Below are 25,858 nucleotides of genomic sequence, written 5' to 3' on the forward strand. Positions count from 1 at the left end.
AGGATGGGTTCAGTCAGGGGAGAATCCAACCCCTGAGCTGTTGGAAATTTTCTGTACCTTAGAGTGGCCTACATTTGATTTAGGCAGGCCAAAGGAAGGGACTTTTGATGAAACAACTGCCCTAGATGTTTATCACTTTACTCTTAAGTATCATGATGATCAGATTATATATGCACAGTCATGGTTTGATACTTGTTTGAATCCCCCTCCCTGGGTTAAGAACTGGCCGGGGTACCGGGCTAGGAAGAAGGAGGTGCAGCTTATGGCCCTAGGGAAAGGAAGGAGGATGAATCCACAGTCAAGAAGGCGACCACCAAAGGGAGGCATTTATCCTGTGGTGCCAGTAAAGCGAGATACTGCCTGCCCCACTGCCCCTCTAGAAGCTAGACTCCAGCCAAAGGCTAAACCTGTTAAACAAACCCAAGAAGAAGAGGTGCCCCCACCACCATATGCTCCCTCACTGCCTAGAGGAGGAGAGAGAGTGGAAGGGCCTGTAAAAGAGCAAGTAGGGGGATCTGTGGGTGGACCAAGAAACCCCTCCAATGCTATCCCTGCCAAAACCAGATCTCAGACACGGAAAGAAGATGCAGAGGCAGAAGATGAGTATAAAGATATCCCAGAGCTAGAAAAAGAGGGAGGCATGGCTAAACTAACCAGGTACCAGCAAGCCCTGATGCAAGGAATAAAGGCTGCAGGGAAAAAGGCAACTGATATGAGAAAAATACAAGAGTGTCAACAAGGACCAAATGAGCCTCCTGGTGCTTTTCTAGAAAGGGTCTACCAGACCTACCGTCAATACACTCCCTATGTCCCAGAAGCAGAAGAAAATAGGAGAATGGTTTTGAACACTTTTGTCACCCAAGCAGCAGGGGACATTAGAAGGAAAATACAGAAGCAAGAAGGGTTCCTGGGAATGAATATAGAGCAGCTGCTTGAAATTGCCCATAAAGTTTTTTCTAATTGTGAACAGGAAGCACAAAGAGAGACTGATAGGAAAATGAAAAAGAAGGCAGAATTGCTGGCTGTAGCACCGGCCCAGCAGCCCCAACAGGGACAGTACCCCCCTGGAAGGGGACGTATGGGGGGTACCCTGAGAGAGAGAAGAGGAGGCAGGCAGCCCCTAGATTTTGAAACATGTGCGTGGTGTTTTAAAAGAGGGCACTGGAAAGATGAGTGCAAAGAGAGGCTACAGAGTATCAGGGGATGTGGAAGAGGATGAGATGATAGAAGAAGGAAGAGATGGGACCCCCAGAGCCGAAGGGAAGTCCGAAATGGAATGTATAAAAGATGAGGACCAGCCATGGAAGCAGCATTAAGAGAGAACAAATATGGGTGGCAAATAAACTCTGAATGGGACAAAGAATGGGAGGCATAGGCCAGACTGAGCACCTACAATCTTGGCCCCCAGGAGCCCATGGTTGAAATTTGCGTGGGGAGCCAAAATATTTCTTTCTTAGTGGACACTGGAGCTGAACGTTCAGTAGTAACTCAGCCAGTAGTCCCAGTGACAGATAAAACAATCATTGTAAGGGGATTTGTTATGAGGCTACCCAGAAGTTGCTAAAGGTGATATACAAAGCTGGCTACAAAGTGTCACAGAAGAAAGCACAGCTCTGTCAGCCCCAAGTAAAATATTTGGGATTTGATACATCAGAAGGAATCAGGCCCCTGGGCCATGAATGCAAGGAAGCAGTCTGCTCCATTCCAGAGCCCTCCTCCAGAAGGCGAGTGCGAGAATTTCTGGGGTCTGCAGGGTATTGCCAAATTTGGATTCCCAACTTTGCAGAAACAGCAAAGCCCCTTTATGAAGCTACAAAGGGGGGAGAACGGGATCCTTTTTCTGTGGGGAAAAGAGCAGAAGCAAGCATTCCAGACTCTTAAAGGACAGTTGCTGGAAGCCCCTGCCCTGGGTCTGCCAGACCTTATGAAGCCTTTTTGCTCTTCTGTGCATAAGAGGAATGGCACAGCAGCTGGAGTATTAACCCAGCATCTGGGAAACTGGGAGAGGCCAGTAGCATACCTGTCTAAGCAGTTGGATGCTGTAGCAAAAGGCTGGCCAGCTTGTCTCCGTGCAGTAGCAGCCACAGCAGAGCTAGTCAAAGATTCGCAGAAGCTGACTTTGGGACAGAAGGTCTGTGTTAAAGTCCCACATTCTGTGCTCGCCCTGATGGACTACAGGGAAGAGATTCGTTCACAAATGTATGCATAACCACGTATCAGGGATTGCTGAAAACCCACAAGTGAAGCTAACTGTAATTAGTGCTCTCAACTCAGCATCCTTACTGCCAGTAGATGAGGAGAGCCCAACCCTTGATTGTCTCCGAACCACTGATGAAGTTTACTGTAGCCGAAAGGACCTGACTAATGTCCCATGCCAAACCCAGATATTGATTATTTTACTGACGGCAGCAGCTTTGTCGAAAATGGGGTTAAAAAGGCAGGGTATGCAGTAGTAACTTGGACTAAGAATATAAAAGCTAAACCCTTGCCACCTAATACCTCTGCTCAGAAAACTGAACTTATTGCGTTAACCAGAGCCCTTCAGCTAGCTGAGGAATTGAAAGTTAATATTTGGACTGACTCTAAATATGCATTTCTGACCCTGCATGCCCATGGAGCTTTGTATAAAGAAAAGGGCCTCATTACTGCTTCAGGGAGAGGAATTAAAAATGGACCTGAGATTTTGCAACTGCTCCAAGCCGTAAATGCCCCACTGAAAGTGGCTGTTATGCACTGCCGTGCCCACCAGAAGCCACTGAGCCCAGTGGTAAAAGGGAACCGTCGGGCAGATGAAGCAGCTAAGGCGGCTGCCAGGGAAGAGTATTTACAGTCGTTGAGTCTTCAGTGCCCTCTCTTCCAAGTCCAGATGTCTGATTGGACTCCAAAGTATTCCCATGAGGAGGAAGACTAGGCTAGTCCTCAGAATACCCAGAGATGTGATGGCTGGCTTCAGTTTCCAGATTGAAGACTCTTTAAGCCAGAATCAATTGCTCATGCAGTAGTAAAAGCTGCCCGTGAAGCCACTCATTATGGAAAGTCAGCAATAGCAGAGTTACTAAACAAGGACTTGTACATTGCTAAACTACATGGACTGTGTGCAGCTGTTTCCAGAAGCTGTGTTGTGTGTGCCAGAAACAACCCCCGACAAGGACCAGGTCCACCTCCTGAGTTCCAACCCCCGGGGTCTCTGCCATTTCAGTCACTAGTTGTAGATTTTACTGAATTGCCACGGTACCAAGTATTCCGATACTTGTCAGTGTTTGTTGACTCATATTCTGGGTGAGTAAAAGCATTTCCTTGTAAAACTGAAAAGGCCAAAGAGGTAGTTCGGTGTCTCTTAAAGGAAATTGTAGGACGGTGGGGTCTGCCAGCAGTTATTTGAAAATGTCCCCATTTGAGTTAATGTTTGGTAGGCCACCTCCTATTTTACAAGGTGTTACAGGAAACCCTTGTCAGTTGGGAGATCTGAGACTCAGGGAACAAGTTATAGCCCTGGGTAAAACTTTGCAAAAAATTCAAAAGTATGTAGAAAAACAATAGCCTTTGCCAGTGTTTAATCCAGTCCATAAGTTTCAGCCAAAAGATGAGATTTGGGTAAAGGACTGGCAAGTAATTCTAATGGGACCTAAATAGAAGGGCCCATACACTGTCCTGTTAGCAACTCCCACTGCTGTAAAGGTAAAAGGCATTGCAGCTTGAGTTCATTGGACTAATATTAAACCTGCTGCCACGCCTTGAGTTTCAGAGATCTGTCCAGACGATGCCCTCCGTCTCTGACTGAAGAAGCTACCCTCTGGATCTCAGCCTACCGGAAAAGGCTGAGATTCACAGGCAACAGTTCCGGGGCCTGGTACCTGAGCACTCCAGAAGGCTGTTCAGGTTCTGAAGAAGCTCTGGTCTAGCCACTCCTGGGCTGGCTAGTCTACCCACAGCTGAAGCTTTGATCATCGGTGGACTACAGTAACAGTTAATGTTTTTTTCGTGTTTTCTCCTATACTTTTACTGGTTGTGCACTTTTCCCGTGTTTTGTTTTCCTTTTCTATTGCTTCTATAAGTTTAGGACAGGTATCCAAGAAATAGTTTGTCCTGACTGTGGCTGTCAGCATTATAATAATACACCTTGTCCTCGTTGTTTCCTGTCTACTCCTCCTGCTCTCCCACTCCAGGAGATGCCACCACAAGAGAGGCATCCTAACATTATATCCAGACTTAATTTCTGATCAATGTCATCATAAGTATCTTGCTGGTGTGTGTTATCTTAAGGGAAAGCTGGTAGAAAAGGCTTTGCTCTTAGTGGGGGTGTGCTCTAACTGAAATTATATTTCTTCCTTGTTATATTTCATGCATTATTTGCTTAATACAGTCTACTGTTTCAAAAATTGACAATGTTAGCAACTCCAGTGTCGCCTCTGCCCAGTAAGGGAGCCCCACCTGCGGCCCAATTACTGACACTGTCCCCAGAAAGGGTGCGCTTACTTAAAATGCGCAGCTTAGAGTCCTCAGGACCTGATGAAGAGGAGGAGGCGTATTGACCCTAGAGGGAAGATATACTGTTATTGTTCGGCCTCTTCTGCTTCGCTATCAAGGCCGAAAAGGGGGGAAATGTAGCCGAGGAAATTGGTAAATTTAACACATAGCCAATAGTTATGAACAATGGTCTCTCTAATCACTTTCAGCTTGCTTCAAACAGCTTGTCTCTTGCTTAAATTTAACACCGTCTGTTATTCTTAGCTAATTGAATTTATGTAGACCAAGGAAGTTGTTTTAGGACCGAGGAAATTGATTATTAACTAATAAGTGTTATAATATTGTTCTGATTAACTAACATTTAGAAAGATTAAATAAAATCCTTCTTCAAAGTAAAATATAGCTGAGGTTGACTCAGCTAGATACTGTTGAAACAGGAAGCTTGTAGCTCGGGAAAAGAGGAAGTTACAGCATTGTGTATCTCAGAATAGACTGCTTGAAAGATAAGACTGATGATTTAGGAGAATTTGTCTGAATTTATGCCACACTCAGAAAAGGTCATGTCTGGGGCAATGATCTTGATGATGGAGCTAGATAATGATAAACAAATTATAACCGTTAGCTAGTGAATGACCACCTTCTGTGACGTAACTGTAAGCTGTGCTATATCAGAGAGGTTGCTTCCTTATACTGGAGCTCAGTTCTTTGTGGTGATAGCCACACTGGGCTCTGCCGGCAATAAACATCATTCCTTCCTGAAGATTCTGTTTGGTCTCAATTCTTGGGAACACGAAACCCTGCTACAATATCACTTATGTTTGCTCGGTCAACAAGGCCTGCATAAAGTTCTCATATTCCCTGCTCTGGCTCCAGCTCCAACAAACCAATGGCAGAGGAACACAGTATACTAATCTCAGGCATCCTTCAGCGTGACCTGCAACGCAAGCACATTTTGAGCTGTTTGGCTTTGAGCCAAAGCATCCTCTCTTATTTGCATTTCCTCTGCGCACACACAGACAAATGCCTTACCCACAACAAGGTCATTCAATATTGAGGCCATTAAATTAAGATTTCCTCTAAAATGAGGCCTCATTATCAGGGCTAATTAAAGGATGACAAAAAACCTCCTGAGTAAGTCCCTTTCCATTGCAAAGGCTTATGCACGACTAGGGCATTCCTAGGGAAAGGATTTGATTAAAGTTATTAAAAGCTTTTTAAATCTTTGTATGAATAGGTCTCTTAACTAGACATATTTGAACTACAGAAGACAACATGGCTTTCATACAGACTTCTAACTGCATGTTTCTTCTTAATGTCTAAAATGTACCTGACTTGTTAACCATGTTTAACAATGGTGGGAAGCTTAAATTCATTTGGAGGAGGTACAATCCAATGCTTTTAAAAACTAGCAAGAATTTTTCTTTTTGAGTTCAGCGGGGTAAAGATTGTAGGATACAATCTGCAACCCAAGAGCATCAATATGACTTTCTTAATGCTCTATAGCCAAGACTGTGTAAATGCGACATTGTGCAACCTAAGAAACTCCTATTCATGCAGATTTTTTTTTGTTAAAGACATTTCAGTGATGACACTAAAGATCCCATGAAGTAATGGAGTCACTTGTCACACAATCCTTTCATCTCCACTATGAATGACAAAGCCAACTAGAACTTTCAGGAAAAGTGATGCTAACAGAAATGTCCTTTTGTCTTGGTTGTCTGGACATCGATAACTGTTATCTCTGTGCTGTGGGATAGCTGAAACATAAGAAGCTGCCTTATACAAAGTCAGCTCTCCATCCATTTAACTTAGTGCTGACTAATCTGACTGGCAGTGCCTCCTATGGGTCTCAGGAGGGTTTATAACAGGCCAGCTAACTTAGAGCTTTTCGGTGGAAATGCCTGGGATTTTTCCTTAGATCTTATGCAAGGAATGTGCATAGCACTCCCCTAGCAGAAGATATGCAGTGATGGATCAACAAGGGGCGCTGCCTGAGGCCACCTACCATCCAGTCACCAGCTGTCCTTCAGCCTCCATTTACCTGCTGCCTGTCACTGCCTCTGATCACTACCACTGTCCATAGGAAACAAATACTCCTTCCTTCCTCTTTCTCTAGGCATCTTTAAACAGTGCAGCAGGCCAAGCTTGCCCAACAGGGTTTCCTGAACTCTCACAAAAGGCTCACAAGACATTAGGAACTCTACTGGACATGCACAGCATTTTGGATTCTGTTTTTACTAGGGTTGCCCGGGCTGGCAAAGAGTGGGAGACTGGGGAGGGGCAAGGAAATGGGGGCAGCCTTTGGCTACAGAGTGATGTCACTTACAGAAAGACCCGCAGAAGTGATGTCAAGCCTCTCTGGGAATCAGCAGAAATGTAAAGCCATAGAGTTTTTGACAATTCCTAGAAAGGACAAGGACTCATGCCACTTTCAGGGTTTTTTTCCCCAGAAGTTACATTACATCATAGGCCCAACAGCCATTTTTAATTATATTTTTCTGCAGCAGGAAGCAGCAGCTAATGGCAGGGAATCCCCCACCCCAGAAGGGGACTGGTAATTGTAGAGCCGAAACAGACGAAACGAGTTCCCTCAATTCAACCTGGGTTGAATTGCCTCAAGGTTTGACAGGAAATGTAGGCATTTCTCCTTCCCGTCGCTCAGAGGAGGAGGGGGGAGGAGGAGGGCTCCTCTCACCCAGCCGCCGCCGTTCCCAAGCGCGAGGGACTCGAGGAACCTGGAAAGTGGCGGGGGGATGCTCTTAGGCTGGGGCGCAGCGGTGGCGGCACTCTTGCTGCTGCCGCTCGCCGCCACCGCTGCCTCTCTCGCCGCTGGAGAAGGAAGCCAAGAGGAAGGAGGAAGAGGCTGGGGGGGGGGGCTGCAGCAAGAGCACCGCCACCGCCGCCACGCCCCAGCCTAAGAGCATTCTTTGTGCAAAACAAAGCATATGCTGTGTTGATCGGTTATGGCTCCTCTTCTAAAAATGCGCTCAAGCGGCAGTGGGACTAGAATCCATGCACCTCCCCCTGAATCCCAAGAATAATTTTCTTTCATAAAAAGTCACAAGATAGAAGCCCCAACTCCCATCCAGGGAGGACCAGTAGATTAGAATCCATGGTCCCATGATCAAAAAGTCCTAGCAAGCACTCCAGTCTTAAATCAATGAATCACAGAGCCCTGCTTTCTGTTTTGCATTTGATATTTTCCATCATCCTGGTTACACAGAAGCGTGAGCAATGTGATCCTCTGGTCTTGAAAGCCCCTTTTCAATGAGAGGGGAAGGGAGGGAGAGAGAAAGAACCGAGCATTCTCATGGTCCTCCTTCCCTAAATACCCATTATGGCATCGTAACTGTCTAACCACTCCACTGTACAGGAGAACCCTGCCGTGTTTCTGATGCACTCCCTCATTTAATTACAGCTTCTTTGTTCAGAGCAAGCAATGTGAAAGACTCTCATGGAAGGTCTAATTCTTACATTATAGTCTTTCATTTTAAACTATAGCAACATATTCATATCACAGTGAGCCCCACACTGTCTGAATTGTTATCTAAAATGATGGTTGAGAACTATCGAATGCAATACAGGGGAAAATGTAATGGCACAAACAATCATGTTGGCTTTTGTTTTATGTATTTACAGCTGGGAATGCCAGCAGAAAAGGACTGTTCAAAACCCAGCATTGTCTTCTTGTTCAGCTCTGAATTGCATAAAGTGACTTTTTATCATAACATATTTTGCAAGTGAAGATGCAATGAGCTGTTGCTAAGAACAGAGTGGAGGCCTTAAACTCATGATCTCATCATGCAAAAATATTTCAGTTTAAAATAAATTTCCTTTAATATGGGCACATATTGGTTGCTGTAGAGCTGAAATGAACAGAAGACCAAATTTATCAAGCACATTCTCTTCCCTCAGTTGTGACTACATTCAGATCTGATCGTGTTAAATTCCCAGTTGTGGGTGCTTTTAGATTATTGATATTTTAGAAAAAACAACCTGACACAATCCTGGAAAACACAAGCATTTTTCAATGGGGAAAGTCAACCATATATTGAAATTTATCCTACTGAAATCAATGGAATTTAAGAGCTTAACCTTGACTGGATTGTAGAAGTACTGAATCTGGCCAATTGATACTAAATAGTATTGCCCTAAGATTAATTGTCTTAGATTAGCCTTGCAAATAAGGTTTAGGGAGAAGAGTCCTCATGTAACAACAAACTGGGGTTGATCCAGACAACTTTTTAACTGAGGGCCAAGCTAGAAGTGACAAATTACACTTGAATGGCAAGTGAACAGACTCACATGCATTCCTCCCTGTTCACTTGCACTCCACTTGCGCTTCACGCAATCACGTGGAGCACAAGTGAACAGGGAGGAATACATGTGAGTCTGTTCACTTGCCATTCAAGTGTAATTCGTCACTTCTAACTTGGCCCTCAGTCTCATCTTCTGAAGCCCCAGTTCTTCTTGGCTTTTTTCTATGAAAGTCACATGATCTTCAGAAAGCCCTTTCGGTGGTCAAAGGGACCCCTTCTCCGTTATTTATCAGTAGATAAAACTGGTTGAACTCAATCCATTTTGTTTAGAGGGAATAAGCAATTTTTGCAGATTTGCAGAAGGCACAATATGGAATCGCTGGAGTTTTCCCAGAATTGCAACTGATCACTAGGCTACAAAGAACAGCCTCCTTGGAGAAAATTGCAGTTTCAGAGGGGGGTGCTGTATGGCATCACATCCCTGCTGAGCTCCCTTCTCTCCCCTCCCCACACTCTACCTTCCCAGGCACAGCCTCCAAATCACCAGGAATTCCCCATCCTAGAATTGGCAACCCTAAGTCTCTTGAAGCAGACAAGCAAAGAGGTGGGAACAATCTAACGGGATAGACTTTTCCTCACCTCCTCCCTTGCTTTGTGTGTCAATGGTATCACTCCCCACCACAAAAAGGCAGAAAACAGGAGAGTAGGGGCAGAGGTCAGCTAGGCTTACTCTTTTTCTCCACCCCTTCCAGGTTACTGCAAACCTACTTCCATGACCACCTTTACTCTTCTTGAGACAAAGAGTGGTGCAGCACCATTGCACAACAGGTAGTCCATGGCTGAATCCACACTTACCAGCATAGCATGAAACAGTCAGAATGATAGCATCTTCATGGCGCAATTTCTGATGTCACCGTGCCACGAGTGCTGGTAAGTGTGGATTCAGCCCATATTCCTACTCATGGTAGACAATCCAGGGTCAGGCAAAGCCTTGATACTGCATGCCCCAATGGAAGGAGCCTCAAGTTGCTCTGACATGGCCTGACCCAACCAAATCAATGGCAATAAACTCATCAGTTTCAACAGATTATAGAGATCTACTGGAAAGGTTTAGAATAGACCCAAAGTTTGTTAACAGTTTTGCCTCACCTAGTCAATCATTAACAATATAAAGTACAAATCTTTATTTGTGAAAAATAAAACCTCAGCATGAGTTACAATTAAATGGGAAAATATGCATCATAGCTAAGCATTTGAGACTTATAAAATGCATCTGTCAACAATGCTTCCAACTAGTACAATTAACCACAAAATAAAATGTAGCTCAGAGTGAAAACATGCAGCCCTTTCCCCTGAACATATCTAGGCTTAAAAACACTTAATAAATTGGCACACAATAAGCAATGTTACATAACAGGAAATCAAATGCAAGCTCATCCTTGGGAAGCCCAACAAAACCAAAGTGAAACAAGGAAATGAAATCCCCCCAGAACCAAAGTGAAGCAAGGGGACCAACATCACATCAAAGAATCACATCCATTCCACCCAAAACAAACTGAAGCAAGGGACACTGTTGGAACTTAGCCCAACAGAACCAGTGTCATTCACAACAGCCAGGCACTGACTTCAGCCAATGGGGGAACACAACAGAACAGAACCAAGCAGTACCCAGCCACAAGGAAACAGTAAGCAAGCACAGTTGTATAAGATAGATCCCAAGATTAACCAGTAAAAATTTACAGTAATTATGAAACATCAAACTTCTAAGTTAACAAAGCACCCACAAGAGGCAAACTTTGAAGAGACACTGCCAATCAGAGTACTGGACAGCAGTGTGCTAGGTGGACCAATGGTCTGACTTGGTATAAAGCAGCCTCATTATTCAGAATGAGCTTTATTCTGCTCAATGCCTTCATTGCTACTCTTCAGTTATTTCCCCTCACCAGACTTTCCAGTACCCTTGACTTGTTACATGATCCCTATCACTCATTTACTACCTTAAGTTTTTTCAAATTATTTCCTGGACCCCTAATACTTCCAATATACCTTTTCTGACACTGGCCTCTAATTGAAGAATGCCTCCAAAGCCCAATTTCTCAATATAATGGCACAGTGGTGTCCCAATGGGTTATTCAGCATGTCAAGCTGTTCAAAATACTTGAGTGATATTGATGGTCCTTCGGATGAAATTGTCTGTTTTGTCAACAGCTTCCAAGTAAACTAAAGTTAACTACATCAAAGGGACGGGAAGAAGCAGTAGCCAGGCAACCTTTCCATCACGCCTGGATCCAGCAACAGATGAGAGGCCCCTTCCTCCAGCATCCAAATGCCATCAGTGTTGCCATCAGAGAAGAGAGGAAACAACCAGACAACTCTCTAGCCCTGTTCTAATCTTCAGTTTTGGCATTCCAATCATGCATAATAGAGGAGTGTGCATTACAATATGCCTCATTTTGTGCAGTCGCTATGTGGTATGAAAAAGGACAACCCAAGTAGTTTCTGTGCACCTACAGCTTCAATCTGTGCAAATACATTCTGTCAAATACATGAGGTTCCATTCATACATACTGAAGCTGTACATGCATGGAAAATATACTTTTCAGACCACGTGGCAATTGCACGTATTGGAAGGATCTCGGGTAGTATGCACTCCAGATACATGTGGTTGGGGTACCAAAATTGATTGTTTGAACAAGACTTCTGTCATACTTAGATCCATTTCAGCTAAGAATCCCCTCCCCAAAGAAGAGTTTACATTCCATTTTAAAATGTGTTTTGAGTCCTATGAACAATTTTGAAAGCCAATTTTTCACTGAGCAGCAGCACAATAAATACACAAAAAGAAATGAAAACTTGCACTATTCACCATTATTTCATTAGCTTAAACTAGGGTTCATTGTACAGAATTTTGCTTTGTCTTTCAGATCCTGCTATAAGCCTGTATTTCAGCCTTTAAGCCAAAATAATTAAGAAGGACATGCTGTGTATTATTATGATTTCCCCATTAAAGCCAATTCATTCGCACGCCAGCCACGCACACTGAAGAGGAAGGCAACTTCTACCAACACTCAGGCTCACTGGCCAACACCTGAGGATAATTCATTCACAGCACCAGACATGCCAATTTACATCCTTTCCAGAAAGAATATCTTTCCCAGGAAAACATTTCTTTCACTTGCTAATGTTTCACTAACCAATGACAACCGTATCCTAAGAGTTCGTGGACAGTCTGGCTGCCAGGGGCTTCTCATGCCCTATATTTTTTCCAGAGAAACATGCACCAACAGTGGAGAGAAGAAAGAAAGCACAGTTCCATAAGGCTAGATAGGTAAAGGAATGACTAAGACAGAGATATCATGGTCGTTATCCAGTCAGCACCTGTAAGTTAACCTTGTCTTTTGATCTAATCAAGAAAGATCCCCAAGGTGGTTTACATAAAACCAAGGCTTCAGAATACAGTAATGGATCTGTACTCCACCATCTTATCCTCACGACAACTCCATCAGGCAAGTTACGCGGAGAGGGAATGACTCAGCCAAGATCATTTAATGAGCATCTGAACCCGAGTTACTCAGGGCCAATCTACACATGACGAATGACACTTGAACGGCAAGTGGATTGAGTAGAGGGCAAGTGAACAGGGAGAAATACACTTGCCGTTCAAGTGTCATTTGTCATGTGTAGCTTGGCCCTCAGTCGTCCTCTCTAGACTCCACACCACACTTGTTCACCGTCCCTTTCCCATACCTTTTCATCCTATCTCACACCCCTAACTGCCCGGATGGTCAGTTGGTTGGCCGTACACTTCTCATCCTTTACTCTCAAAGCTGTGCTGTCCAAGAGGAGAAAGGGAGGAGTCGGGAGCAGCATTTGTGTACTCACCTTCCAAAAGCAACAGCTCCTCGAGGTGGAAATATGAATCATCGCTTATTAGCCGCTCAAGATAGAGTTATGATCACGGTTGTTTTTTCCCCCATGATTCTGCACAAATACAGGGGAGAAAATGCAGAAAATGTGTTACAGGTACAAAATTTAGCTTCGTGACAATCTTGCTTTTCCAAAAAAAGAAAACAAGATGCTAGCCCCAAGATTTCCACAAGTCAAAAAATGAGGGTTCAGTGCCTTGCACTTTGGCCATCCTCAAAAGCAGAATTTACAGGTAAACAAAAGTTATGAAAATCCGCTTGTTTTGCATAATGTATATAAGCTATACACTATAGATTACATTCGGGTGTAACTCTGATTTTTTTTTCAGAGTATACATAGCACGGCAAATCATGATTCCTGTGCAGCACAAGCATTTCCTGGGGAGACATCCCTCTGTTGCTCTGCTCAACATTTAATTGTTCTCCCAGAGAACAAGAATGTCAGAAAAGGTCCTTATGGACATTCATTGAAACAAGCTGCCATATTTCTACATAATTCAAAGGAGGGAGTAATGATCAACTGCTCCATGCTCCTGTGTGCCTAATGTAAATATCCAGTGACTATAAGAGACATTACACAGCATCCTAACGCTGCATGAATCTCTGGGCAATCACTTCCAAAGCAGACTCCACAGCGCACCTGTCAAGTTGCTCTGTTTGACAGCCAATTCCTGCCTCCGCCAGTCAGGCAACAAGATCATCATTTCACCCTGCTTGAGCTCCATCGCTGCCCTTATCTGCAACTACTGAACCCATCTCACCTTTCCTGCATCTGTCTGGATCAGGTGCCAGGAACGCAGCAGGAGCTGCCACTTTCGACACAAAAATGGATATGGCAAAAAGAAATGATTTTCCCCCTCCCTTCAATACGTCACTCTTTCCTCAGGCATTAACAGCATAGCAAATCATACCACAAAAAAGATCTGGTGGTAGAGAAAAAACAAGTCACATCTTTTAAAGCCTTTCCTTCTACAGCTCTCACCACCATCAGTTTACTTTCTCTCTGGCCGATATTCTCGTTGTATTCACATCGCTACCACTGTCTAAATCCAAACTCAACATCTTGGCAAGGTAGCTCAACTCCTTCATGGTCAGAATTGTGTGTTGTTAAGTTGGAAGCCCACAGGCAATTGTGGAAGGTCAAGGAGATAAATCACACGGAGATTCCCTCTCCCCCAGCTGGTCTCTGGAGCTGGATTACTAGTGCTCCGTTTCCCTAGCCCTGAATCTCAGAGGTCTAGTGCTAGAATGTAATCAGCCTGTAGAACTGATTGTTGAGGTTTTAGGTCTAGATGCTCAGAAAGCTGCTTTTCTAGCCCCAAACTAAATTCATAAATTCACATAATATATTTTTATCCTGGTTTTCTCTCCCAAGCGGCTTACAAAACATATACTCTAAACAAATTTACAAAACACAATACATAAAAAACCCAAAAAACAAAAACTAAACAAGACATCCTATGGTGATCTCCACCAGGTAGGGTTGCCCGCCTCCAGGTGGTGACTAGAGATTCCCAGAATTACAACATCTCCAGGCTAGAGGGCCAAGCTACACATGACGAATGACACTTGAACAGCAAGTGTATTTCTCCCTGTTCACTTGCCCTCCACTCAATCCACTTGCTGTTCAAGTGTCATTCATCATGTGTAGCTTGGCCCACAGAGATCAGTTCACTTGGAGAAAATGGCTGCTTTGGAACATGGACTCTATGACATTATCCCCTGCTGAGGTCCCTGTCCTCCCCAATCATGCTCTCCCCATAGGGTTGTCAGCTACAGGTTGGGAAATTCCTGGAAATTCTGGAGGTGGAGCCTGGAGAGGGTGGGATTTGAGGAGAGGAGGGGAAGGGAGGGGCCTCAGCAGGGTATAATGCTCCCACACGCTGCAGCAGCCCAATTCGGAACAGAATCAGGCCCCTGTGGAACGCAGGAGTGCTCCCATGGCGACACGTGACCCCGCACAATGATGTCACCTCCTGGAAGTGATGTCATTGTGTGGGCTGGGAGTAAGAGGGGACAGCTAAAAGGTAGGTGCTAGGCCTCAGACCTCCCACCCAAGGGGTTGGGGGACCTGGCAACCCTAGTATAATGCCATATAGTCCACCGTCCAAAGTAGCCATTTTCTCCAAGGGAAACTGACCTCTGTGGTCTGTAGCATAGTGGTTAAGTGGTTGAGCTGTGAGTCATCAGCACTCTGCTGGTTTGAATCACTCTACTGCCATGAGCTCAGCAGGTGGCCTTGGATAAGCCAGTCCTCTGAGCCCCAGTTCCCAAGCTTTATTGTGGTGATAATAATAACACTATGTTCACTGCTCTAAGTAGGACACTGACCTGTCTAGAAGAGCAGTATATAAGCACACTATTATTATTATTGTTATTATTTGTTGTAATTCTGGGAAATCTCCAGCCACCACTTGGAGGTTGGTAACCCAGCTCCTCAGGCTCCACCACCCCACCCCAAAATCTCCAGGAATTTCCTAACCAGGAGCTGGCCACCCTAACACCAGGTCAATACAATTAGGTGAGGCCACAGGCTGTAATCCACAGGCTAAGAGCCCTTTGGATCTCTGGAGCCCCAGGCCACACAGAGACTATAATAAGTATCTGCTGCAGGTGAGGAAAAAAATACTCCTAGTTGTTTCAAGCTGTCTGTCATTTCCCTCTATTCCCCCTCCTGCTGAGAGGAGGTTAATTTTACTTTCTCCCCCCCCCCTTTCTTTTCTGTATGGGAGAGTTTGGGGTTGACAGATGTGTGTTTCACCCTCCAAGTTGATACAGGCTCGAGCAGGCCAATATCCCCTTCCTGCTCAACATTATTCATCTTCTCAAGGACAACAAGCATGCTTGATCCTCATCAGGCCTACCAGGGGCAGACTTGGAAGTAGGGTTGCCAGCTCCAAATTGGGAAATTCCTGGAGATCTGGGGGGTGAAACCTGGAGAAACCTGGAGAAAGTGATGTTTGGGGAGGGAAAAGACCTTGGCATGGCATAAGTCCATAGAGTCCACCTCCCAAAGTAGCCATTTTCTCCAGGTGAACTGATCTCTGTGGCCTGGAGACCAGTTGTAATTCCGGGAGATCTCCAGCCACTACCTGGAGGATGGCATTGGCAACCCTACTTGGAAGCTAAAATAGCCCTGAAAAAAATCATATTGGGTATAGTCTCACCCACTTCCTGGAGAATAAAATGTCCAGTTGCACAAATATTTGCATGGAATCTATCAATGTAAGGTCATTCACAAATCAGGTGGAATATACCTGTTAACTGTGCAGAAAAGGCCCTCAGGTTAAACTCCCCTTTTATAAAATGGTAATGTTAACAATCTGCCTCACAAAGTTGTAAGATAAATGATACCATCACTCAAAAACAAAACAAGTGATACATAAGTGACAAATTTCTTTTGATTAGGAGTCAGACCCAAAATTTAACAGCTAGGTGCATCTATAACAAATACAATTGTTTTTCAGTGGCCGTTTCCACACTACTTACCTTCATCTGGAACGCTGCAGAACATCGTGAAAAAAACGCAGAAGATAGTGTCTTCTTGTGCAAGTTTTGTGACATCATGCAAAATGCGCGCGAGAAGACGCTATCTTCTGTGTTTTTTCCGCGACGTTCCACAGCGTTCCGGATAAAGGTAAGTAGTGTGGAAACGGCCAATTTCAGGTAAGCCCTCTTGAGCTGATCTTTGGAGAAGTAGCATATACATTTTACTTCATAAACAATAAATATATATTAACACTTACAGTGCAATCCTATGCAGATTACTCCAATCTAAAACCATTGGATTCAGTAGTTTTAGACTGAAGTAACTCTGCATAGAGTGCACTACCTTTGTATTCTGCAATCAGTGATACAGTCTGTCTAGGGTAAATACATTGCCTTTTTCTCTCTCTCCCATCCTCTCCCTCCTCACATACACTCCTCTTGTTCTCCCCTTTTAAATAGGGCTCTAGGCAGTTCTGCCTCTTAGAGCATTAGACATGTGCGGGAGCCTTAGGAGTGGAGCTGGAGCACTGTTTAAGAGACTTGGTCGGAGCTGCCAACCCAACCTCTTAAGTAGTGCTAAACTCCCTGCCTTTTAAGCTCAGCTTTCAGCTTCTGCCATAGTCTTGGATCCACTGATGTGCAAGTGGATACAAGCAGACTAAGGGCCAAGCTACACATGACGAATGACACTTGAACGGCAAGTGGATTGAGTGGAGGGCAAGTGAACAGGGAGAAATACACTTGCTGTTCAAGTGTCATTCATCATGTGTAGCTTGGCCCTTAGAGCCAAGCTACAAGTGACGAATTACACTTGCCTGGCAAGTGAACAGACTCACGTGTATTCCTCCCTGTTCACTTGCCCTCCACTTGCACTCCACTTGATCACATAGTGGAGGGCAAGTGAACAGGGAGGAATACACGTGAGTCTGTTCACTTGCCAGGCAAGTGTAATTCATCACTTGTAGCTTGGCTCTCAGTGCAGTTCCATTTGCACAAGATCTTGTGCAACACTTTCCTCTCTATATAATACTGCCCCGAGATTAGTTGCACAAGATCTTGCAGAAGAGGAAATACAAGGGGGGGGGGGTTACAATATGTTTGGCTTAATGCAAGGGGCTACCACAGTCTTTTTCTTACATTTTTGTTTGCACAAGAGCTTTAGTACAATCCAAAGTTTTGTGCTGGATCCAACCCAGGGGTCATCTCCAGCAGGCTATCAATGCTGGGGGGAGGGGACAGAGAGCAATTGTAGGTATTGGGTAGATTTGTCAAGGCCTGATAGAACTATTTCTAAATTTATTTATTTTTTTAAATAAAGCCATCTTTTGCTTCCAAAAAACAGTGGTAACAATATATTTGTTCTTTTTCATAATTTTAAAATATTTATAAGCAGTTTGTGAGAATGTTAAAACTAAGTGTACATTCTGTGACTGGGCTTGACCAACATTTCACCACCATGCAGGAAATTTGGGTGAAAAATTAGGTGTTTTGAGCCAATCACTCCTGGCCATTTCTGTCTGCATGACCTACATATAAGCTTCTTCATCACCTGCTCAGTTATCTGGATAAAAACAATCCTCTTGGCAGCAGCAGATTACGCATGCAGAACAACTGACACAACCGCCATCGTCACAGCAGAGCTCTGTCTGCTGTTCATTCACAAAACTGTCATTGCCCAGCCGGGAAAAATCACAAGAGAATCTTAAGTGACAGATCTCAGTTATAGCGTTTCCACCATTGGCTGAACTCTTTACAGTCTCAAGCAGGCAGAAATATAACTGGTGCAACTTTCATATCACTTTAACATTGAAATTGTCCCTCTTGTGCATTTTTTCACTCTACAATTGCAATAAGCGTGATCCCCCTGGTGATCGCTGGAGCAAGCTGGGGCCCTCTGCCAGGCATCCTGCGACACACTAAACTGATGCCAACATCCAGCCGTTGGCATTGCGCACTGCAGGCCCAAACTTCCGTGTTCATGCGATCCTCCAGTCTCAGCCTCCCCCCAAGGACTGGGATTACAGGCACACGCCACCCTGCCCAGCTACATTGCAATATATCCCTGCCCGTGACCTTTGCTCCTCCAACTCCTGATCATCCTGAGATTCCCAGAGATCTCCTGATTTTTTAAAACAATGTGCACATCCTCCCTTACTAGCTCTTGTGCCTGAGACTGTCCTACATCACTGACAGGGTGCCAGTCCTGTCTCCCCTTCATTCAAACACCAGCTCAAGGTCAACCTCAACCATAAAGCCATCTACTTAACTCTTTAGCCCTCATCCTCATACGAAATGGAGGTTAAGTACACACATCTAGTGGCTCACATTCTGCCTTCATTACTCGTTCATTTCTCTTCCCTACCCTGCCTCTTTTGTCTTCTTCCTCCAATCCCTAATTCAATCCCTTGATTCAGCAACACTATTAGAGGACAAAGTACATAGCACAGCATAAGCAAAAGACAAGTTCCTACCCTAAGGAACATGTAATACGCCTTGAGGCAAGGATATGTCTATTACTTATGCTATCCATTCTGTACACAAACTGTTACATACATCACTAAGATGACAATGAAAATGATAATGAATCACCACAACATTCCTGTTGGGGAGGGCAGCACATGTTGAATTTCTTTCTGTCATGTAGGCATTCAAGGCATGAAAGCACTGCTCTAAAAAGGTGGCAATGCTATTGGGCATTTATTTTTGTAGCTGGTATCTGATGCCTTACGCCATTTTTCTCCAATTCCTCTCAATCAAAAACTACGCTGCTCCATATATCTGCGCCCAATTAAAATTTTTAAGTGTCTGCAAACAGCTGTAAGGTTACGGGAATGCAGACCAGAAATAGCAACATGTAATATTAGTATTGAGGGAGGGGAAGCAATATCGTTAAAAATCTTCTGTCTATGAAACAGTCTCCATGGCAAGGAAAATCTGTTTTTATTAGCAATATCCAAGAACAATTTGTGTTCAAGTACATGTCTACCAGGAATATTCCATTATTCTGTAACAAAAAGGAAAGTCATCGAGCTGCACTTTCTTTTATCCATAATTACAAAGAATGTGTCTGCTCTAATTTTGGACTGAGGAAGAAAAGCAGTATTTGTATTTGCCTGAGGCAGTTCAGTAATTCTTCCCTCCCTCCTGCCCCCTCTCCCCATTTCAGTAAGGAAGCACTCTTGATTCAATTCAGTGCATCTATCTAAGTATCTTTATAGGTAAAATGCTTTGAGAACGTGAATCCAGTGTCCTTGCTCTCTACTGTGCAAAGAAATTCTAATGAGAACTCTATTTTTACAACCTGCCAAGCTCAAGTAATATAATGAGTATTTGATTGCATATTCTGCTCCAGACAACTCACTGTTAAAAGAGAAGAGTTCATTACCAATATTTTAAAATGGGTTTTTAAATACCCTGAAGCGTTTAACTGTATCATGCATTGTTCTGATGTGGGGGAGGGGTTCAGAAGAACTCTCAACCATTTTTGCAAATGGTTTGTGAAGCTACTCGTTTGCACAGGGTGATGGGTAACTTCAGGGCCTAATTAGAGAGTAGGGCTTGGTTCCCAAACTCAGAATTAGAGAATCAATGAAATAAAGAGTTGCTAAGCATGTATGGAGTACCCTTCTGAGTAAACTCAAACTAAACCCACTCATCTATGACTAGCAGGAAAGACTTCCAAATTATAGGGTGGGACTTCCATGAATCACAGCAGGCAGTCCTTTCAATAATCCTGATAGCAGTGCAGGTAAAAGCACAGGTTAAAAGGGAGAAGGCCTTTCCTTCCCTGTTTACTTTGCAGTGGTAACAGCATAACAGCAAGGCCAGTGGGTAAGGATCTTCCACTCCCTATTTCTTCTGCAGTGGCATGAGCACAACGGTCCTTCTACATAAGAACTGCCTTTCTGGCACAGAGGAAGGTCCACACTAGTCAGCTTCCCTCAAGTTTTGATGGGAAATGTAGGCATCCTGGTCTTGCAGCTTGACTCTCCGACTGCTGTCCAATGGACTTTTCAACTGTCACTTGTCCAACATTCCGCCAAGCTGCCTACATTTCCCATCAAAACTTGAGGGAAGCTGGCAAGTGTCCAACCTGTGTCAGGCGTCACTTGTGGTCCCACTCTCAGTGCAATCCTAAACAGAGTTAAACCTTTCTAAGTCCATTGAAGCCGAAGGGCTTAGAAGGGTGAGACTTCACCTAGGACTGCACTGTCTGTTTCTCAGAGTGATCAGTTAGACACGTCTGAAGCTCAAAGCAGGGAATGAATACAATGGTCTTCTCCTTTTGTTGTGGCCACAGCCTCTATTATTCAGAGGTATATAGTCTCCGTGCATGATGGTTTCACTGACCTATCATGGTGTGTCCTTTTCCCCCATTAGTGGGTCTACTTCTTTTCTGAAAGCCATCTAAATTAGTTGTCATCACTATAGGTTGGATCCAGACTAAATTTTCCACTCATACAAGACACTTCTATCAGTGAAAAGAACGTTCCTACCTCCTCCTGCCCCCCACCCCTGATCTCCCTGAAATCCGGCTCCTGACTGAGACCCTTAGAAACAGCAAGAGAGGCAAATGGGAGGTCTTCTGCAGGAAAAGGGAACTGGAGGAAATTACCCCACCCCTTCCATGGACCTAATCATATAATCTTGGGCCATAATCTTAGGGCTGCAATTCCAAAGGCACTTTCCTGGAAGTAAGCCCCATTGACTAACATGAAGCTTGCTTTCAAGCAGATCCACTTCGACTTGTTCCCTCAGTTAAGTATATCCTGTGTCAACGTGTACTACCAGCTCTCTGTGGATTGCCTTACGCTTACATTTCTTCATGCCTCCAATTTTTTAAAAAAGAAAAATTGTCCTTCAACTATCCAGAGTTTGGACAAAAGTGACTTAAGACACTTGCAAGCTTTCTCCTTGCTTTGCAACATTCAAATGGAGAGTGATCTGCAATAACATCACCAGATACACAACTGGCACAACAAGACGGATAGACGAAAGGATTTCAGACATAACTCTGAATTCTGTCTCTTCCTCCCCTTCGCTCCTTCTTCTCTGAGGGAGACAGCAGAACAAACCTGCAAGACAGCTCCTATGAATGAAACTGTGTAATGGTTTTTAAAAATGGAGTGTGCTGAGAGACCTTTTCTTATTAATATTTATGAGGTTGGAATTTCAGAATCTCATTAGAACATGTCATCTCTCTTCACAAGCAGTGTAGACTTTATTTTTTAAAAAACACACATGCTTGCCGTTGCTTTTGACAAATGTCAACTCCCTCTTAAACAAATACTGCCCTCTATCCATTAAATCCTGCACGAAGATCATTTCAAACTGATGTTCAATTGTATAGAACGTTTTGTTGTTGTGTAACAGTCTGTACCAGATTTAAGTGTATTCTTAGAGAAAGTCAAGCCTTGGTTAACTAGCCAAAAGCCCTCAAGTCTGACAACTAAGATTTCCAGCCTCCAGGTGCAACCTGTTTTCACAGAATTTCAACTGATCTCCAGACTGCAGATATCGGTTCCACAGGAGAAAATGACATCTTGGGAAGGTAGACTCTATTGTGTCACATCCCTGCCGAGCTTCCTTCCCTCCCCAAACTCTGCCCTCCTCAGGCTTTGTCCCCAAATCACCAAGAATTTCCCAACCTGGTGTCAGCGCAACCCTCCCTTGTACAGAACCTCCCGTCTGACAGTTTTGCCCAAGACCTCATCTCATTCTGACGCCATATGAGGTTTCAATCCCGGTCAACCTGATACCGATACCGATCTAGACTGCAATCTGTTTAGTTCCCTGCTTAGTAATCAAACATTCTACAGCCAATCTGTAGAATGTATTTAAATGTTTTATTGTTTTATATTGTATAAATTATCTTCAATGTGTTTTAAATCATTGTAATCTGCCCTGAGCCCGCTATGCGAGGAAAGCGAGGGGAAATCTAAAGTAAATAAAATAAATAAATACAAATGCATACATAATACTTAGAATTCATACAGAACATCCATCATTCAAAGCACTGCACACAACCTTTGTTGTTATCCTTACAAAACCCCTATAAGGGAGGTTAGTATCGGTACTCCATATTGTGCGGGAGTTGATGCTCAGAGAGAGGGGCTGATTCACATTTTACAAAGTCTGTGTGGAGGATACATGGATTGTCACCTAGATGTTCACCAAGAGTTCCTCATTGGGAAATTCCAGGGCAAGCACAGGCCCAATTCAGGTCAGGACCGCTGCATGTGGGGAGAAGGGACTTCAAGTTCTCTTCTGTGCCATTTTCCCTGATCTGAAGCAACCTTAGGAATTCCTATTTGCTTGCTTAACCTCCAGGTATAACAGGACTTTTTATATGCCATTATTTCACAAAAGCACATTCAAGCCTTATAGTGTAGTACTGTATGATGAATTAAGTTTCCTAATAATCTGTTTTATTTTTATTTTTTTTTAAGCGAGTTTCCAGTCATTATGGCTGCAAAGATATGCTTGAAAGTGTATGGGTAATGCCTGCTGAAACCTCAGAAGCCAGAAGGATAGCTAAATAAGATTTCAGTTTCTCAGGGCCCATTTCAGTGCCCAGCATCACCTCTCGTCGCTCCCCATAATCAGTAACACCAGACTGTATTGTGCAAGCTGAGTAAATGTGCATAATTTATTTTGCATCATACTGCTACATTTGCTGTTTGCATAATATATGCCAGCCACAGAAGTCTACTTTTCTCTATGCAGGACCTGGATGGCTTGGGCACTAAATATAAGTGTTTTTAAACACAGAGCACTCATAGCCAAGTTTACTAACAAGAAATTAGTACAGGCTGGTCTAAAGGGAAGATTAGTGATTGTTCCAAAAAGCAGCACTCAATTTCTAGCCTATGTGCATCTGAACAATATATTTCCTTCTATGCAAGCGGCACAGAAATTGAGCTGTAACTAGGATGTTCCCAGTGGCATGTCAGCTCCTCTCTGCCCTTTTCACGTTGCTCCCAGGCAATGATTAATGTTGCTGATACTGATCTGCCATCCTTCCCTTAACAAGTCAAGTTTCAGTAGACTCACTAACATGACCATATCAGACAGACAGAATCAGAACATGGCAGACCAAAGGTCAGTAGTATTTTGAGATCAGAAGATACAGTAGTAACTTAAACAGCAGGAGGTATTTCTAGAATGAAGGAAGCCAAGATGCATCAGTGTGGTAAAGCTGGGCTGCCTAAAGTTAGCTGTAAATTGTTGTGAGCAGGGGTAAAAGCGTCTCAGGAGTGGCTTTTTGTAGTAAGAAAACAGCAGAAGAGGAAAGCATTAATGTTCCCCTTTCTCCCCCAACTTGACCTACCTTACAAGCTTGTTGCTATAAGGACTACGAGTTATGAGCATTCGCCATGATCGCAATGGCTTTGGCATGGCACGCCCACGTTCCACACTGTCTGAGGCAGTTTCAATTTGGCGTCTTGTTTTTCATTTTAGACAGGCTTTCAAGCCTCAGTGCAGTTTTGGGCTTTTGGGGTTTTGTGATTCACATCACACTTTTTTAAAAACTTTGAGCAGATGTAGTAATGTTGCAGTGTTGGAACCCATTCCTCCCCCCCCCCCATTTGCTGATTGGGCTGTCCCGTGCCTACTGGAGAGGCAATTAGTGGCAGAGTTCTGGGGGAAAACATGTACTTTTTGTGCTTGTTCCACTCATTTTTTTTAAAGCCAAGCCAGGAAAGGGTTAAGATGCTGCTGCTTCATCCCCTCCCGGAAGTTTCCCTGCACAACAGGGAAGAAAAAGTAGCCATTTAACCCTTTCCTGGCTTTTAAAGCCAGGAGAAATGAGCAGTAACATGCAACTCATTCCTGGATTTGAAAAAGAGAGCGAGAGTGTGCATCCCCTCGAGGGAGGAAGGGAAAAGCAGCCATTTAACCCTTTCCTGGCTTTTAAAGCCAGCAGGGAATAAACAGCAATGTTAGGAATTGTTCTTTGCTTTGAAAAAAATAAATAAGAGAGTGCGTGCAGGTTGAAGGAAGCGAATGGAGAAGCAGCCTTATGTCCCTTACCTCACTTTACTGATAAAAATGGCAGAAAAGGAATTCTGAGAGCTGAGGAGGGTGGGAGTGGTTAATTCTGCCCAGACCAATCAGCTCCCAGGGAAAAGGAGAGGGGGGAGAAGAGAAGCAGAATGGGAGTATAGAGTTCACACTGACATTAATCAGGCCAGACGCAACTCAGCAGCAGCTTCAAAATAAAATCATGGTATGTCCACGGGGGGGGGGGGGGAATGGGGATACTGCAGACAAACATTGGTACTGTGTCCCATGACTACCTTGCAAGTATGAAACTCCTGCAAACATGGAAAGAAGAACAGATACTGAAACTTTTTAAAGTTCCAGTGCGAAAAGGACTATGGAAAGTATTTTCAGTGTTCCAAAGCACTACACTTACGTTAAGACCTATTATTAAATCTCTCTACTCATAATTTCAATTTTAACATTCCCTAATAGTCAAGAAAGGTGTCTTAACTATACAGGTTCTTTTGAACTATTCCTGTGTCAAAAATCACTTCTAATGATGGCTTTTAGTGGCATTTAAACATAAACTGAAATCTATCCAGATCTCTCATTACATGAACCACAACAAGCAGAGAAGGCTTGGATAAACTGTCTGCCATGGTTAGTCATTTGGAATAACTACCAGGTTCCAAAATATACTCATTTCCATGGAGACGCAGCATAGTATCTAACTAACTTTCATTAAAGAAGGAAACAGTGACTTTGCAAGCTAGCAAGAGCAAAGCCTAGCTAAGATGTATGTGATATTGTTAGAACAAGAAAGGATCTGATTTTGGAATTTTGGAGGAGACCAGTAATGATACCAGTAACGATACCAGTGATTTCCCTTACATCTTCCAAAATGTCCCTCCATCAGAATAGGAGACAGCTACCACTTCATCCTCCTATTTTACCCATACTTTTGCATATTCTGGAAGACACGCCTGGAGGAAAATAGTGAAGAGTCTAGCAGCACCTTTGAGACTAACCAACTTTATTGTAGCATAAGCTTTCAAGAGCCACAGCTCTCTTCATCAGATGCATATACTGTAAGGCAGGGCTTTATTTCTGGGAAAAGAGGTGGTGGAACTCAAGACCACACAATGATGTCACTTTGGGTCAGCTGGAACAAGGGGGGAGTTTAAATTGCCCTTGGCGAAAATGGTCACATGGCCGGTGGCCCTGCCCCCCTGATCTCCAAACAGAGGGGAGTTTAGATTGCCGCGCCGCTCAGCACTCGGCGGCGTGGAGGGCAATCTAAACTCCCCTCTGTCTGGAGATCGGGGGTGGGGCCACCGGCCATGTGACCATTTTTAAGAGGTGCCGGAACTCTGTTCCACCACGTTCCCACTGAAAAAAAGCCCTGCTGTAATGTGTATATGAAATGTATGTGAGTTTATTACTGAACTGCATGTGATAAAATAAATAAAATTAATGTGTTGTGTTTGGGTTACACTTGGGACACCCAGACATACAACACGGACTGAGTTATACAAGACATACAAATCCCAAATTAATTATAAGAGCCACAGCAGTTTCAGTGGGGAGGAGACTCACAATTAAAACTCAAAAGGGTTCCAGGGCACACACAGGCACACAGCCACTGCCAGTCACATAGTGAAACAATAAAGAACTAATGAAGCAAATAAGACTGAGGAGGATAAAACAAAAAAATGGCTCCAAAGTGTAAGC

The sequence above is a fragment of the Eublepharis macularius genome, chromosome 13, assembly GCF_028583425.1.
Source record: "Eublepharis macularius isolate TG4126 chromosome 13, MPM_Emac_v1.0, whole genome shotgun sequence".
NCBI classification, from domain to species: Eukaryota; Metazoa; Chordata; class Lepidosauria; order Squamata; family Eublepharidae; genus Eublepharis; species Eublepharis macularius.